At 39.2% G+C, this 14,829-nt stretch overlaps 1 long non-coding RNA gene across 1 annotated transcript; it reads left to right on the forward strand.

Annotated features, from left to right (window-relative positions):
• The first annotated feature begins 2,723 nt into the window (after positions 1 to 2,723).
• Positions 2,724 to 6,873, forward strand: LOC113459116 (uncharacterized). Its single transcript, XR_003379999.2, has 3 exons — positions 2,724 to 3,219; positions 3,302 to 3,414; positions 5,048 to 6,873. It is a non-coding gene; the product is annotated as an uncharacterized LOC113459116 (long non-coding RNA).
• Positions 6,874 to 14,829: the final 7,956 nt, after the last annotated feature.

Raw genomic sequence — 14,829 nt, forward strand, 5'->3', positions numbered from 1 at the left:
AAAGCACTTAACTGCCAGTGAGTCAGCATTCAGAGGTCTGAAACTCATTTCCAGGAATTGTGTGATTTACAAGGCTTGACTTTCAAACTTGGCCACTGACACAGCAAGAGAAGAAATAAAAATATTCTGAAATAAAACCCCCACATGCCTTTCAAATGCAAAGCACAATAAGAAAACTGTCAGTCTCTTGAGACATATCTGCACCTGTCATTTAAAATTAGAGGGTAGTGGAGAAATACTCTGTCTCAGTCATTTTCTCTTTGGAGTCACAGTTTCTTGACTGATGTCAAGTCCAAAGATACCACTGAAACAGAAAAAAGAAGCATTCTTTAAATTTCATAGTACAAATGAATGAAGGCAATTTCTGTTCTTTTGGATCCCTTAAACGTGGAATGACTGTGTTTGGTATATTACCAGCATCATAACAGTTGATGGGATCTGCTTCAGGCTGTGCTGTTTGAGCAGAGATAACAGACTCCTGGCAGCAAAAGTTTCACTATTATTATTTAATGTTGATATTCCAGTGAAGCTCAGGAAAACTTTGACCAGACACATTTCCAAAGAGACAATTTCTAAATATTACAATGCTATTCATGTGGAAGGAAGAAAATTTACAGGCCCTATTTAGGGAATGAGATGAATAATTCATTGAGATGGTTAAGACAGGAGAAGTGACCATTCCTAGGTGACCATCAACCACCATGAAGGATTGGTAACAATCTCTTAGGGAGAGAGAATAACTTTTGCTCCTGGCAGTGCTTTCAGCAGCTCTTGGAAATAAGTTGCTATCTCATTTTCTTAATTTCCTGGCTCTGTGTCCTACTTTTCAGACAGATCATTTTCCTTTTCATTAGGGATGTTATGGTAAAGGTGTAATTCGTACTTCTAGGAGCTAAAGAAGTCACAGGGTTATTAATCATGGAGGGAATGTAACCTTATAAGACCCCATGGCTGGAAGGGGAGTCCATTCTCTGACTGAAAGACAAGACAAAGCAGAGGTTGGGGCTGCAGCTTGCTGGCAGGCAGAGCATCCACCCCTTGCACCAGAGTCTTGGCTAACCAAATTATATTGTTCCCGTTTTTGTGGAATGTTTCTAATTGGGGTGAGGTACATGCCAGCAAAGAATTAAACAAGTTTGTGGCAAGCCTTGTATTGTTTCTTTTGGGTTTTTTTTAGGAGTTGTTTTAGTGCTTTTATTTGCTATCTGACTCTTTTGCTGCAGAAGTTACTGTCCATTTAACTGTAACTGGTAAATGCTGCAGAAGAATTTGTAAATACATAGACAGTACTAGTAGCTCTTATATGTGTTGACTTTTTCTCTTGCTTATGGAAAAATTCATTACTTTGAAAATTCCCAGTGTCATAGTATGCAGTATCTTGTATTGCTATCAGTCCATTTTCCGACCTGGTTATGCCATGGGGACAGCCTGGTTTTATCCTGTTAGAGCAGATGATGTCTTCATGTTTGTGCATACAGGTAAACCTCCCATAATGATTGTCTAAAATGTTTAGCAGATTTTATTTACTTAAGTAGCTGTTTAGGCTAGTATATGTGATTTGCATAGACTTGAAAATTTGCCTGAAAACAGATTTTTTATGCCCTTGACAGAAATATGAGTTTGCAGTGAGAAAGTGGCCATTCCCCTTAAGAACAATCTATTCTTTGTTTCCTTCTTGTTCATAAATTCTTCACATATTTCTTATGTTTATTCAATGCAAACTCAATTATATTTGACAAATTAAAAGCCCTGTCTGTGCAAGGTGCATGAACATATGAAATAATTTGGAACAACTTGCTTGGGTTTTATCAGCACAGAAGAAGAGCTGTTTTCCAAGGTTGATGCCAGGTCAGTAAATAAAGAAGAATAGTTCAGTGGTAGTATGCCACTGCAGTTTTATTTAAAACTGCAATATCCCAAGCCAAATATTTATATTCCATCTGGAAGCCAACAGGTGACCTGCCTAGGTTTTTCTGCACAGATGGTATAAAACTCTCTAAGTGTTTTATGGGTAGGAAAAAAAAGAACCTTACCATGTAGAAGTTAAGAAATTCTTAAAGCAGTAAAATTGTGCATTGTGGTAGCAACATCCTAACTAAGGTAAAAAGAGTTGAGAAATATTCATGGACACTACTCTATGGGACCAGTGCGGCACCAGCCAGAGGTCTGACAGAGCTCCACATTTGCTTGTTTTCTAGAGCAAACTTCTATTCATAATTTTGAATTAAATTGACTTCTAGGGCTTTTCCTGGGCTGAGGTAAGAGACAAAGAAAAATGCATTTGAAATAAACAAGTATTAAAAGTTCCTTAGTCTAAACTCAATGTACAGATGGATGTTAGGTATGAAGGATCCCTATTTTTTCACATTGGTTTTCTGATTGTCTGGTTAGATCTCAACATTATGGTGCAGAGTGGCTGTTTACAAGTAACTACTTGAAATACCACACATAAAAAAGTGGTGAAAATATTATCTCTCTGAAGAATATTGTATTGGAAATACACCAAAATAGGCAAAGAAAATACTGTCATGTATAAGCAGACAAATGTATACACAAAAGTATAATGATCTTTATCACATATGTTCTTAAAATCCCAAATAATCAAATGATAATCAGCCAAAATCACCAGCCTCCTGTATCAGGCCTCTGTGCCTTTACAAATTTAGAGGAAAGAATGTTATTTCAATAGACATTGCAGGCAGTTAATAAAGCACTTGAAAAAGCGCTTGTAAATAATTTCTTCTCATGGCCTCAATAGACTATTTATGTTTTATCAGGAGATGAGAATTTGAGTAGATATGATTACCTGAGTTCAAAGAAGAAAACATTTTAACCAGGACACCTTTCCATCTACTTTTGTTTTGGTGAGGGTTATTTGTGTTCTTATTAAATCATATAATAACAATCAAGTGAGGAAAGACAGGTGGGTAAACAAGCTGAAAATTAGACCAGAAAGCATTAAGAAAGATGTCCTTATTTTGTTTCGCAGGCTGCAGAATTTGGCTTTAACGTTGCAGCAAGTTGGGAGATACTTGCCTATACAAAATCAGAGCCCAGCTGAGTTCACTGGAGTCTGTGTGGGCAGCCACTGAGCCACACACCTTAAATCCTGGAAGGATTCACTCCCAAACAAGAGGACGAAAGGTGAAAATCAGATGTGACAACTGTTTCACCAGGGACTTTGGGAGCTCTGGATTGAAGGAGTGTCACTGCATGGAGGTATTGCCATGTTTTGCTCCTGGGCTATGGGGAGAGAGGTGCTGTTGCAGTGCTTGATCCTTGTTTTTCTTTTTTGTTTCAGAATTTTTCCAGTGAGAGATTGTCCTATATTCTCACCTAAAAAAAAAGCCTTACTAAATGAACAATATTTTTAAGTAATGCTGTGAAAAGATACATGGAATTCTTTTGTTTTATGTAAGTCTCATTATAGTATTGGATATTTTGGTGGTGTTTTTTTCCAGCATGTCTATCCAATGTATAAATAACTTCCTGTGGTTAAGCAGCTCTCTTGTTAACAATGGATCATATGGAATATGAGTTAAACACCAGTACAAATGATTATGTATTTTAGCAATTCTGCAGGGCCGCTTGTTTCTAATCTTTCCCTGTTACATTATGGGACTCACTGTTGCAACAAATCATTGAAATTGGTCTAGCAATGGGAATGGTAGCCATCAACCAGATGCTCAATTGCACACCAGAGAGTTACTGAAGAACAGGCACAAAAGGCATGACAGCTCAAAGAGGTGACTCTACTCTCAGAGCTAAGGCAAGCCACTATGGTTGCAAACCATTGAAATACTAAAAAAACCCAATAAAAAGCTTTTGTATAAAAATATTTTAAAAAATTAAATAATTGTGTTGAGTTGTTGATATAAAAAGGAAAAATTAAAAAACCTCCAAAACCTCAATGAAATACTGTTTATTGTGACTGTCCAAGTTGTCTCTCATAAATGTTATGATCCCATTTCTCACTTTTTATGCTCACTGGGGCTCTCAGGAGACCAGTGAGCAACAGGCCATTTTGGAGCTGCTGTCATTGAGGGCATACAATGCTTAATTCCTAAAACAAAGGTGTTGCGTAGTGTGCTCCAAATGTCACTGCTGCCACTTAGAAACTGAGGTGATTTGCATTCCTTTTAATAAATTAGGCATTTAATTACATTACAAATGTAACCTCTAATTGAAGCACCTGCTCCCAGTGGGCATAACTCCATGATGATTTTGCATGAGCTACCTAGAACTAGATGCATGCTGCTACAGGAGTGGGTATCTCACTAATTGGCACTTAAAAATTATTCTTGAGTATTTTTGCATCTTGATGGATCTTCCCCCAGGGTATCTCTTAGGACGATATTTGTTTTGCTGTACGGTGCTGCCTTTTGTTCTTGTCCTCCACTTGTGGACATTTGTGTACCTGTACTTTTCTCTTTGAGAGCTTTTATTTTCCATGCCCTGATACCCTTTACTATCTCACAATACATAAAGGTGGATGTCCCGAGTCCAAGTGGGTATTTCATTCCAGTGGTGGTACTGTCTGGTTCTAAACCCATTTAACTACAGGTTCCACTATATACAGCATAGATTTTTAAATATCTATAGTGTTACAGAAGCTATTACTTGAGCTCTGAAATCTCAGTTTGTTCTGTGTGGTAACTCATGAACCAAATGCAAAAGAGCACCTCTCTTCTGAGGATGCCACATAAAACTTCATTGTATGCTGAAGTCCCATATGAGTTTGATTGTTAAAGATTTAAAAGCTTTAAATGTATTTATTTAGCATAGCCTCTTGGATAAGGTCTAGTCTAAGCAGTTATTTTCTTCTTATCTATGATTTGTTTGCACATCAATAAGAAATTTTATTTCTTGTTATTTTCCTTATGTTTCATAAGGAACATAAGGAATTCAGTTCTTCATACCGTTTCTTGTCAATTTAACTCTCAAGGTGGCTGAATTAATGCATTTAAATAACACCTGCCTGTTTTTCATATATCTAGAAAATGTTGTGAAATCATTACATTTAACTGTTGTGACTGTTTGATTGCAGATCATCAAGGTGCTGGCCAGATCTGACACAAAAAACAATAATTTGTGCCAGATGATTGAAGAGCAGCTTTGCAGTTTTCTTCCCTGATTCATGTTTCCAAGACTACCCCTGGATTTGCCTCTGTTTCTGACCAGTTTTCCTGTCAGCTTCCAAGGGAAGATGCAAACCTGGTGCTCAAACCTCAACAAACAAGGCACGCTCACAGCAGTCAGGAGTTTGAATCCCTGCAGCAGCTGGGCAGTTTGGCTGCTGAAGAAGTGATGAAAGAGCTGAGGAACTGCAAAAGATATTAAGAATTGTTCAGATCTTAGGCAGTTGTAAAGGCTCACTCTTGCTCTCAAATAATTTCAGCAGCACATTAAATTCTGGAATCCATGGCTTACAGTAACTTATTCCTGTCAAGACACAGTACCAGGCACTACAGAGAGGGCCCAGGAAATAAAAGACAAAAGGACTATTTGTGTATTGCTTACAGTTTAGTTTCTTCCCAACTCCCTTAGGATCTTTTCCTTTTATAATTATTAAGTTGTCACTTCATTACTAATGTAAGTTTTCTGCATGCTTTTGAACTTGGTCTTTGTTCTACGTGACACTGGCTGAACACACAGTATTGGGGATGTATTCCTTGGGGTTTAATTTACTCTCACCATGCTTCTCCTGGTTCTCATAGTAGAAGAAAGATGATCAGGCATTTGCCATCTAAAAAAAAGTCTTATATTTAAATTCAAAACAATGCAGTTTGTGGGATTAGGACTGATAATGTAAATTGGAACTGTGTTGCCTCAGAAAAGTCTTCTCTCTTACAGACAACTTGAACAAGGTCCTGTTAATGAAGTACAAATTATAAGCATTTATGGTTACTCTCTGTATTCTACAGACATGAGAACCTTCTCAGTTTCACTGGCAGACATCCAAAGATTAATTCAGACACTTATATATATCTGTATAGCTGATAGACCATAATATTCTTCCCTCTTTAAACCTCTCATTTTGAAAGATGAAGCCTGAATTCTATATCTGAGATAAGCCTATTTAATTAGTTTGGCACTCTACTATGTGTGGGCAGAGGAATTCTATTTGTTTTGCTGAAGTACCACACTTCCTTTTCACATAAGCTGAGAATGCAATGCCATTAACTTTTCTTCCTATAAATTGTGTAACTAAATACCTCGTTAATTTCGTTAGGAGAATAAATGAAGATGTATGGCAATACCCTTTCTGGAGGAGAAACTGCACCAAAACAGTCTGCCTGCAAAACGTATGTTTGTAAACACTGGATCACATTCTCAACCATGCAGTTTCATTGACTTTGATTAATAAAGATCTGGTCTATCAGTTTTCTCTCAGATAAATACAAATGAACTCTTCCTTGTGTCTCAAAAGGGCTCTCCCAGATACCAAATGCAGCCCCTAATGAAGGCTGTGGTATTTTCAAAAATATTAAAGAATAAACTGTGCATGTGGGACTGTGAAAAAGGGGCAGCTATCTTCATGTGGAGAATTACCTCCAAACTTCCAGGTTTGCTAGAGATGTGGGCAAAACCTGCTGCAGAATTGTGGAATATCAGAGTAATTCTTTCTCACACCTTATCTGCTGCTCCCAGCTAAACCTTGCCTTGATAAAATAACCCCGGTATTGTTGGATCAAGAGAAGGACTTGCTTTTTGAGTGGGCCTGCTGTAGAGTTTGGTAATTCTCAAAATGTGGTGGCTTTTTCTTGATGGACCCTATGGACATTCAGTGGAAAAAAATTTCTCCTCTTCTGCACCACCAGCCCAATGTAGATATTGCTGCTCTTAGCACCATTTTCATGTCAGACATTGCATATCTCTGGTTATCCACATTGGATTTTCTGTTAAATCCCTGTGCTGACAGAGAATAGCATTACAGAATTCAGCACAGCTGTGAGGTCATAGTGTAATGAGCATTTGGAAGACAGACGTGAGGTAGGAGCAAGGTAGGAAGCTCCCGACAAATACTGCAGGGATAAATAAGCCATCTGTGCATCTGTGGTGGGAAAGGGAAAGCTGTCACCTGATGCTGGCCATGGGAAGCTCAGGGATGGCCATGATGCTTCAGGCTGCTGGCAGGATGAGTTCTCTCAGCTGATTTCCCCCTAAGGCATCTCGCAGGGTCACCTTGTGCCTTTTGTGGGGTAAAAAAAAAGACTAAATCATCATGCTCTACTTGATCCCCTATTGGTGTGCTCCATGTGTTTTTGGTACTTCACATATGGCTTTATGATGAGACTCACCTTCAGTTGGGGAAGTGTCTTTTTGCTGCCTGGGACTTGTTTCATGCCCCTCTGCCATCTGGATCTGTGACAATTAAAATCCTGTTGGCTTGGGCTATGTTCAGTGGTGGTGAAAAACCTCAGTGCTGAAGTTGATCTGTTTCATCACTAAAAGCCAAAAAAATTTTTTCTTATGGTAGAGGTAAGTTACTGCTTTGCTGAGCAGTCACAGTGGTTTCCTCATGATAATTTTTGTTTTTCACAAAAAATAAGAATCTTCAAAGCTGTGTGACTTGTGTTACACCTGATTTCTGTAAAGACTGATTGAATGTGCTTTGCCTTTCCTAAAGAACTTTTGATGGACTTCTCTTTGTTTTCTACTTTAATTCAAAGGAAAACAAGACAGTTACTTGGACTAATTAATTTATTTGTGTTAATCAATTTTACTGACTCATCCCTCCATATTGCACTGAAATTTGAGGTGTGCAGCAAATCAGGCATGGTTTAACACACCAACAAGGCAAAAATATTTGGGGGCTCTGGGTTGGTTTTATGCCTACCATAAATAAAGGCACTTAAAAAACTGAAAACATTGCCTGTAGGTCTCTGGTTAGAGAAAAACCCTTATTTTCAGCCTGAGATGTGGCACAGCTGTGTTCGTGGCACTGGCTATTTACAGCCACTTAAACTCAAAGACAGATTTATAAATAGTTTACAGAAATATTGCTTCAGTTGAACAAAGTAATTTTTTGGTTTTTTCCAGAAGTGATGCTATAAGCCACTGAAGGCTGGGGAAATTGTTGATAAAATGTCAGAAAGAAGGAGTGGAGGAAAACAGTCTGTAACAGAAATTCAGGCAGCCATGAGGAGATGTCTGAAGACATCCAGCCAGGATGTGGAATTTGGTTTCAATAGAGTATCTGTTAGACTAGACCAGCAGGACAGCAACCTCTCCTTGATTCAGGAGGTCAGAAGGAGGGTAACAGAGGTATAGTTTGGATGTCCTGTGGTGAAAACTATTTTGTTGGATCTTCCCCAAAACTCCTGCCACTGGCAGAACAGTTTTTGTGCATGGCTGAGGCAAAATAACCAAGATGGGCATGGAAAGATTGAGCTTGCCAGGAGAATCATCAGCTCCTTCTTTCCTAGAAGTGAGACACCTTGGTGAGCAGCAAGAGGGTTTGGTGGGCTCTTCATGTCATTTCTACATCTTTCAGGTACCAGGTCATAGGTAAATGATGCTTTCTTGAAGGTCCAGTCAATTCAGACATAGATCTTGTGAAATTGATGAGAAAAAAACCCCCAAACCAAAGCAGCTACTGCTCTCAGTTATTATTAGGGTTGGGCATTTTACCTTTTTTGCCCATATGCCTTGGTACCAGACCATGGTAAGCCCTGCTTGCTCCTGTCAGGTGTCTGCAGTGATTGGATGGAGGCTGTAGCTTGGTCTGGGACCAGCAAGTTGCCTGCAGGAGGAAATCACAGAGGGCAGCTCTCCTGCACCTTTCCCCCTTCTTTCTTTCATGTGAAGGAAAGAAGGAGCCACAAAAGGGCCAGAGGATGGATCCTCTCTATGGAGATTTCTCTTGGTTATTGCCTCCTGATGCTCTGCTTTCCTGGGAGGGGAAATACCACAGTGAAAAAAGAAAAACTGATTTCTGACAGGATGTCCATTCTGAGAAGAACAAAAAATTTTCAAACATGGATAATCTAGGAGAATACTCTTTCCCTTCCCACCTTTAACATGGAGGGTACTGAGAAAATGTGAGCAGCAGCATGAGCCTGTAAAACCATGCCAGATGCAGGGCAGAGTAGAAACCCAACTGTTGACAACAAAGCCAAACAGCACAAACCAAATGATGCTTGCTAGCATCCTACACTCTGGGCAGGTTTCCAGGGTGGGTGGGAAGGGAGCTGGAAAATTGCCAGGCAAGCACAAAGTGCAGACCTGCCGACAAGGATCTCAGGGCTTTACTTTGCAAGGAACTTAGCAGGGTCTCCAGCAGGCACTCAGGAGGTGCTGCATTCACCAGCTGCTGCAAAAGCCTTCCCTCTGTGCATAAACTGAGATATTGGCAGAAACAATATGCTGTGGGTGACCAAACCTGAAAGTATTTCAAAGCTCTCCACTTTGTGGCAGGATCCAAAGTGAATTCCTTCCTCTGGCCCTCCTTCCTGGGTTACCTTCCCAGAAGAGGGGTAGGTTCTTTCTGACAAAGGAAGTCCTGCTTTGTGGTTTTTTGCTGTTTTAAAAACTGATTAAAATACTTGTGGAGGTGAGTTTTCTCAGGTGGAAAGGGCATCTCTCCTCATCAGGTAGTTTGGTTAAACTGAGCATCATTGTTTGGGTGAGTCTGCCCGAATGCTCACTTGGGGATGTAAACCAGCAGCTTTTGTTTCCAAATTGCTTTATATTTTGTGGAATTACTTCCATCTGTGAGGCTTTCAAATAGCATCAAATTAAAATGGTGGCATTTTGCATTTATTTTGGCCAAATGTAAAGGTTTAAGCTGTTAGGCAGCAAATTCAGGTGCAGAATGAAAGTTTTAACGCTTATCTCTTATTGAAAAAAAGCCCCTGAGGTAATACAGTCATAATTTTATCTGTATCTAAAATTTTCACTTTCTCTTTAATCATCTTTCTTCCAAACTTTCTCTCTTTTCTGCCAAATGAGTATGTGTTTTTTTTGTTTGTTTTTTTTTTTTTTTTTTTTTTTTTTTTTGTTCTTGGCTTTTTTCCCCCCCCAGTTACTTCAGTAGAAAAATTGGCATAAAAACTGTTTGGCTAAATCTGTTGCAGGGAAAGAAATCAGTCTGTTACTACCTCTAGAAATCAAAGTCATGCTAGGTTATCTTCTGCATACAGCTGGCAGAATTTCAAACTTTTTCTTGCCAGGAGATGTAGTATTTGAACTTACTCATTTTCTGGGAATGTCACTTTTTCCTTGCATTGCAAAGCATGTGAGTGCATTCATATTTATGGAACAAATCAGTAGTTTGCTTGAGTATTGATTAGCTAGCTTCAGAATTTGCTTTAGGGAGATAAAATGTGCATTTGAGGTTCAACAGTGCAATTAATAAATATTTAGGTTTTGTCTGATTTTTGAAATCACCTTGTTTGAATACTTAGTGAATTGCTAAGGTTTTGTTTGTGTAAGTTCCTCGGAGAAAATGCTTATTATGTTTCAAACAGTATAAATAGAGAGTTACTGAATATTTTCTTCTTAGAAGCAGGTCAAGGCCTTTGACATATCTGCTTTGTGACTTGAAGGCTTGATTGCCATTTAATTGGCTTTAGTGTCCCATAGCTTTTGGGTTGTCAGCCTGGAACTGCTTTAATTTAATTGCTATATTAAAGGATATAGAAATGAAGGATGAAAGTAGCACTTCACTCCATACTTCTGATTTTTTCCAGATTTTTTCATATGATGGAAAGTGAGTACATTTCCAGAACATAAACTTGAAGCTTAGGAAGCAAAACTAGCAAGGGGACTGCTGTATACATTTTCTGTGTGTGTTTGAACCATGCAGGGATTGAATGAGTTCACAGTCACTGTGGGATTACTTTTTCATGGCTTTTTGCTCAGACAACCATGCAAAGGTATTGCAACCATGCAAAGGCAGGAATGTTTGGAAAGGTGAGAACTCTTGTCCATGTGTTGGTAGCTACTTGTGCAGGTGTGAATCCCAACCACTTCTATCATATCATAAATGTAAACATTCATCGCAGAACAAATTTAAATTACCCAGGGTTTACATGAACTTAAGATCTATTAGAACTTACTTGTTCTCTAGATGAAGACACAGCTGTTTCCGAATTAAAATACAGATATAAGTTTCATCTGTGGGAATACAAGGGCATGATTTTGCTTATGTGTTTGCTTACATTGTGGTAGTAAATACAGCCATGGCTCATATGCAATATAAGGTGGGCAGGCTGGTTTGAAAAAAAAAAAGGATTATGTAAAAATTGCCATTAGATGAAGTGGTCTGCTTTTTATCAGCCTGAAAATATTAGGAGCTAAATTAGTGCAGGAGCAGAGCCTCATTTCACTTGCACAGGTGGCTGAGGAACAGTTGGATCATGGCCTGGTATGTACAAGTTAATCAGCTGGAACAGGGGGCTTTATCACTCTCTTCCAAAAAGAGGGATCTGTGTCATCAGTGGTCTGCTGGAGATTGTTATCAAACATCATGTGCTAGCAAAGTCATTAGGCTGTTCAAACTTGATCAGTGCTTGGCTGCTGCAGACTTTCTTTTAATCAGAGAGGCATAATTGTAGTTTCTCCACAGGCAGAAGGAAATCTGGGGCCTGAAGTTGCATTTCTGTGTGTTTGCATTTATCTCTTGCTCCTCCAGCTCTTGTCGATGGAGATGAGGGAGTGGAGAACCAGCAGGTTAAAAAGTTAAAAAAAAAAAAATTCAGGAAGCTCTTCCTAGCTATGTGGAACTTATGGTCCCCGGGACATAAAAGAAAAATATAGCCTAAATCTCTTTCTGTAGTCATTAAACAAAAGGTACCTTCACCTCTATTGATGTAAATACCTGCTCTTCAAGGATGTTGGTTTAAGTACAAGGCACACAAAACCTGGGGTTTTAAAAGGGATTTTAAGCCCTCAAAACTAAAGTCTTTGCTAAATCTCTAAATCTTTCCTAAATCAAGGAAAATGGCAGATGCCCCTAAATCATCTCCAGGACATTAAAGTGCAAGGACAGTGACATGCAAGCAATGAATACTCTTTAGATACCAAGTGTGTTTGTATTACTGTACAAATTTGGCTAGCAGACGGAAAGACATTGAATTTCAAACCAAGTCAAATCTTCAAAATCACTGTTTGTTACCAAATTGAAGGATGGATTGTGGTGGATTAGGAGTCTCTGCGAGGAACCCCTTGTTCAAGCTGGCAGGCAGTTGCTCACCTAAATAGCTGCAATGATTTCAGAGTACAGGCTTTCTCCCCAGTGCAAAGCAAGTGCAAAACCTGGTCCAAATCATTAGTTATAAATCAATGTGCAGGTAAGAATATTTTCTCTGAGGACTGGCAGATGATAAGAATTATCAGTAATTTCATGCATATGCTTAACCTATTATTGGAGAAGGGTCATATGAGGTGGCAACAAGCTCTGTTGAGATTTTACTCTGTTTAAAACAAACTAAAAACATGCACATAGAAAGCTACCACAGCCTAGCTGATGCATGGTAATCTTTAACCTTTTCCTGGCATGAAAGGATCTTTTTAATAGGAAAATCCCTCTTCAGAAAGTGGAGGAATTTCAGGCAGAAAAGCACAGAGCCTGCTACAATAAATAGCTTCAGAGTGGGAGGACATGTAAGAAGTGTGCCTGGGATGCAAAAAGACATCAAGAAACCTGGAGAAATCCTTTCAAGAGCTGTTGGGAAAGAACAGGAGAAAGTCCAAGTGATTTAGGATCATCACAAACTACACTAGTGCTATTTTCTCAGTTTCTGGAACACATGACATTCTCTGAAAAATCCTGTGTATTGTGTGCTGCTATTGAAGGGCAGAGCAGAGCTGAGTCCATTGCTCTGTTCTTCGTCAGCAGAGACCATGAAAAAATTGTGGAAGTTGTCTTTGAACCGTCGCTTGCTGTTGAAATCCTTGTTAGATAAATTTAGGGAAAACTGAGAAGTGGTATCTATTAGCCTAGCTAAAGTTTGGAACTGTCTTTGTTTCAGGCCAAGGTTTTTTTCATATTCAGGTATTTTTTAACTCCTTTCATGGTGAGTTATGTGAAAGTTAACACTTAAAAAACCATCTGTGTGAGGGGTTTATGCGAGGGGCCTCTCAGGTCATTCTGTTCCTTGAGAGTTTGAGACTTCATTGGAAAAAATTGAAAACATGAAGAGAAAGAAACTGCAAAACATTGTGTGAGAGATGGCTATTTTGAAACCTCTGAATGCCATCCAGGCCTTCAGTAGTAATAATAGATAATAATAGTTATTATGGAGTGAATGCTCATAATTTTTGGAGGAATGTCAAAGGAAGCATCTGTAGAAAACAAAAACATCCGTCTGAGATGCTGTGGGACTTTTCACAACCCTATATTTTGCCTATGTTTTTTCTAGGTTGTATTTTCCTTTGTCTCTCATTTCTCAGGAAGACCTTGGCTGTTTCTGGGACTCCTGAACTCACTGCTATTCCAGTCAAAGCTTACTGCAGGTGATTCATTCCCTGGGAGTTGTGCATTCACTGCTTTGCAGACATTGACACTGGCACAACTCTGTGAAACACCTTCCATGGATAAAGGCACAAAAAGAGGTGGGAGAGGAAGGGAAGAGCAGATTAACAAAGTGATATAGCCAAAAAGTTTTGAAGCACTTAGCACATTTTGGAGATAATCTCAGGCCTCCAGCAATCCCTTATACACATTCAGAGTTGATAGCTCTTTGTCTCTAGCCTTACTTTCAGACGTGACTCCTCCTTAGTCTTAAGGCTCGTCTGAGGATTTGACAATGCAAAATTATGATATGAAAATTATGGCCAAATTCTTTTGTAGGGGGATAGAATACAAGAAATTAAAGGTAGTGTAGAAAGTAATCTTACCCCTAAGGAGTTGCAGCTGGGCCAATTATCAAAGATTAGGAACAGGCCTGACTTTAACAGGCCACAGTTGTAAGCAATGAGAAGAAGAGTGCTATAAAGAGAGGGGTGGCTTGTTGAGAAGGGAAATGGAGTCAGTTGGCTGCTTTGTGAAGAAGAAAGAGTGTGTGCTCTGAGGAGATGTCCATGAGAGGCACCAAGAAGGTGCAGAACTTTTGCAATAAGGAGACAAGAGTATGGAACCCCTGCAAAAAGATGACAATGTTCTTTTACATTTTTCCTTGGACTTGATGAAATCACAGGACTTTCAGGTTTGCTTTTAAAAGTCTGCTGTTTTTTTTTTCCCTGTTTTCACTTTTGGTGGATACATGTGTGTGAATGTACTTTTGGGCTTTCCTTCATGCCCCTTACATGAAGAGGGTTGGCTTTGTTAACAGAGATTGCTTTCTACACAGAAGACCTACGTTTCTCCTTGCTTTTTTTTTTTTTTCAAATAGTGATCCCAAAGAGTACTTATAGCAAAAAGGTCAGAGAGACAGAATCACACAATAATTTAGGTCAGAAGGGACCTGTGTAATTGTCTACTCCAACATCCTTCTCAGAGCAGAAGCCTGGCTTCAGAGATCAGTGAGCTAATGGTTTCATACAGCTGAGTTTTGAGTATTTCTAAGGCTGGATATTCCATAGTCTCAGTGCTTGTTTTCACATTTTATCTCCTTCCTTGTAAGTTTTCTCTCCAAGCATCTAGCTGGAGTTTCCCTGGTTTTTTTTTGTTTTTTTTTTTTTTTTTTTTTTTTTGCCTTGTCACAGTTTCCTCGTGTCCTGCTGTTATGCATCTTAGCAAGAACCTAGCTCTGTGTTTTCCTTACCTCCTTTTTAGATAGTTGATCCCAGCAGCCAGGGCTGCTCCTGGCCATGCTGAGGAGGGGGAGCTGCCTCAGCCTTGTCTCACACATTGCACCCCAGCCCCAGGCTGCCTGCAGGGGA

This window comes from Zonotrichia albicollis, chromosome 5, assembly GCF_047830755.1.
Source record: "Zonotrichia albicollis isolate bZonAlb1 chromosome 5, bZonAlb1.hap1, whole genome shotgun sequence".
Classification (NCBI taxonomy): domain Eukaryota; kingdom Metazoa; phylum Chordata; class Aves; order Passeriformes; family Passerellidae; genus Zonotrichia; species Zonotrichia albicollis.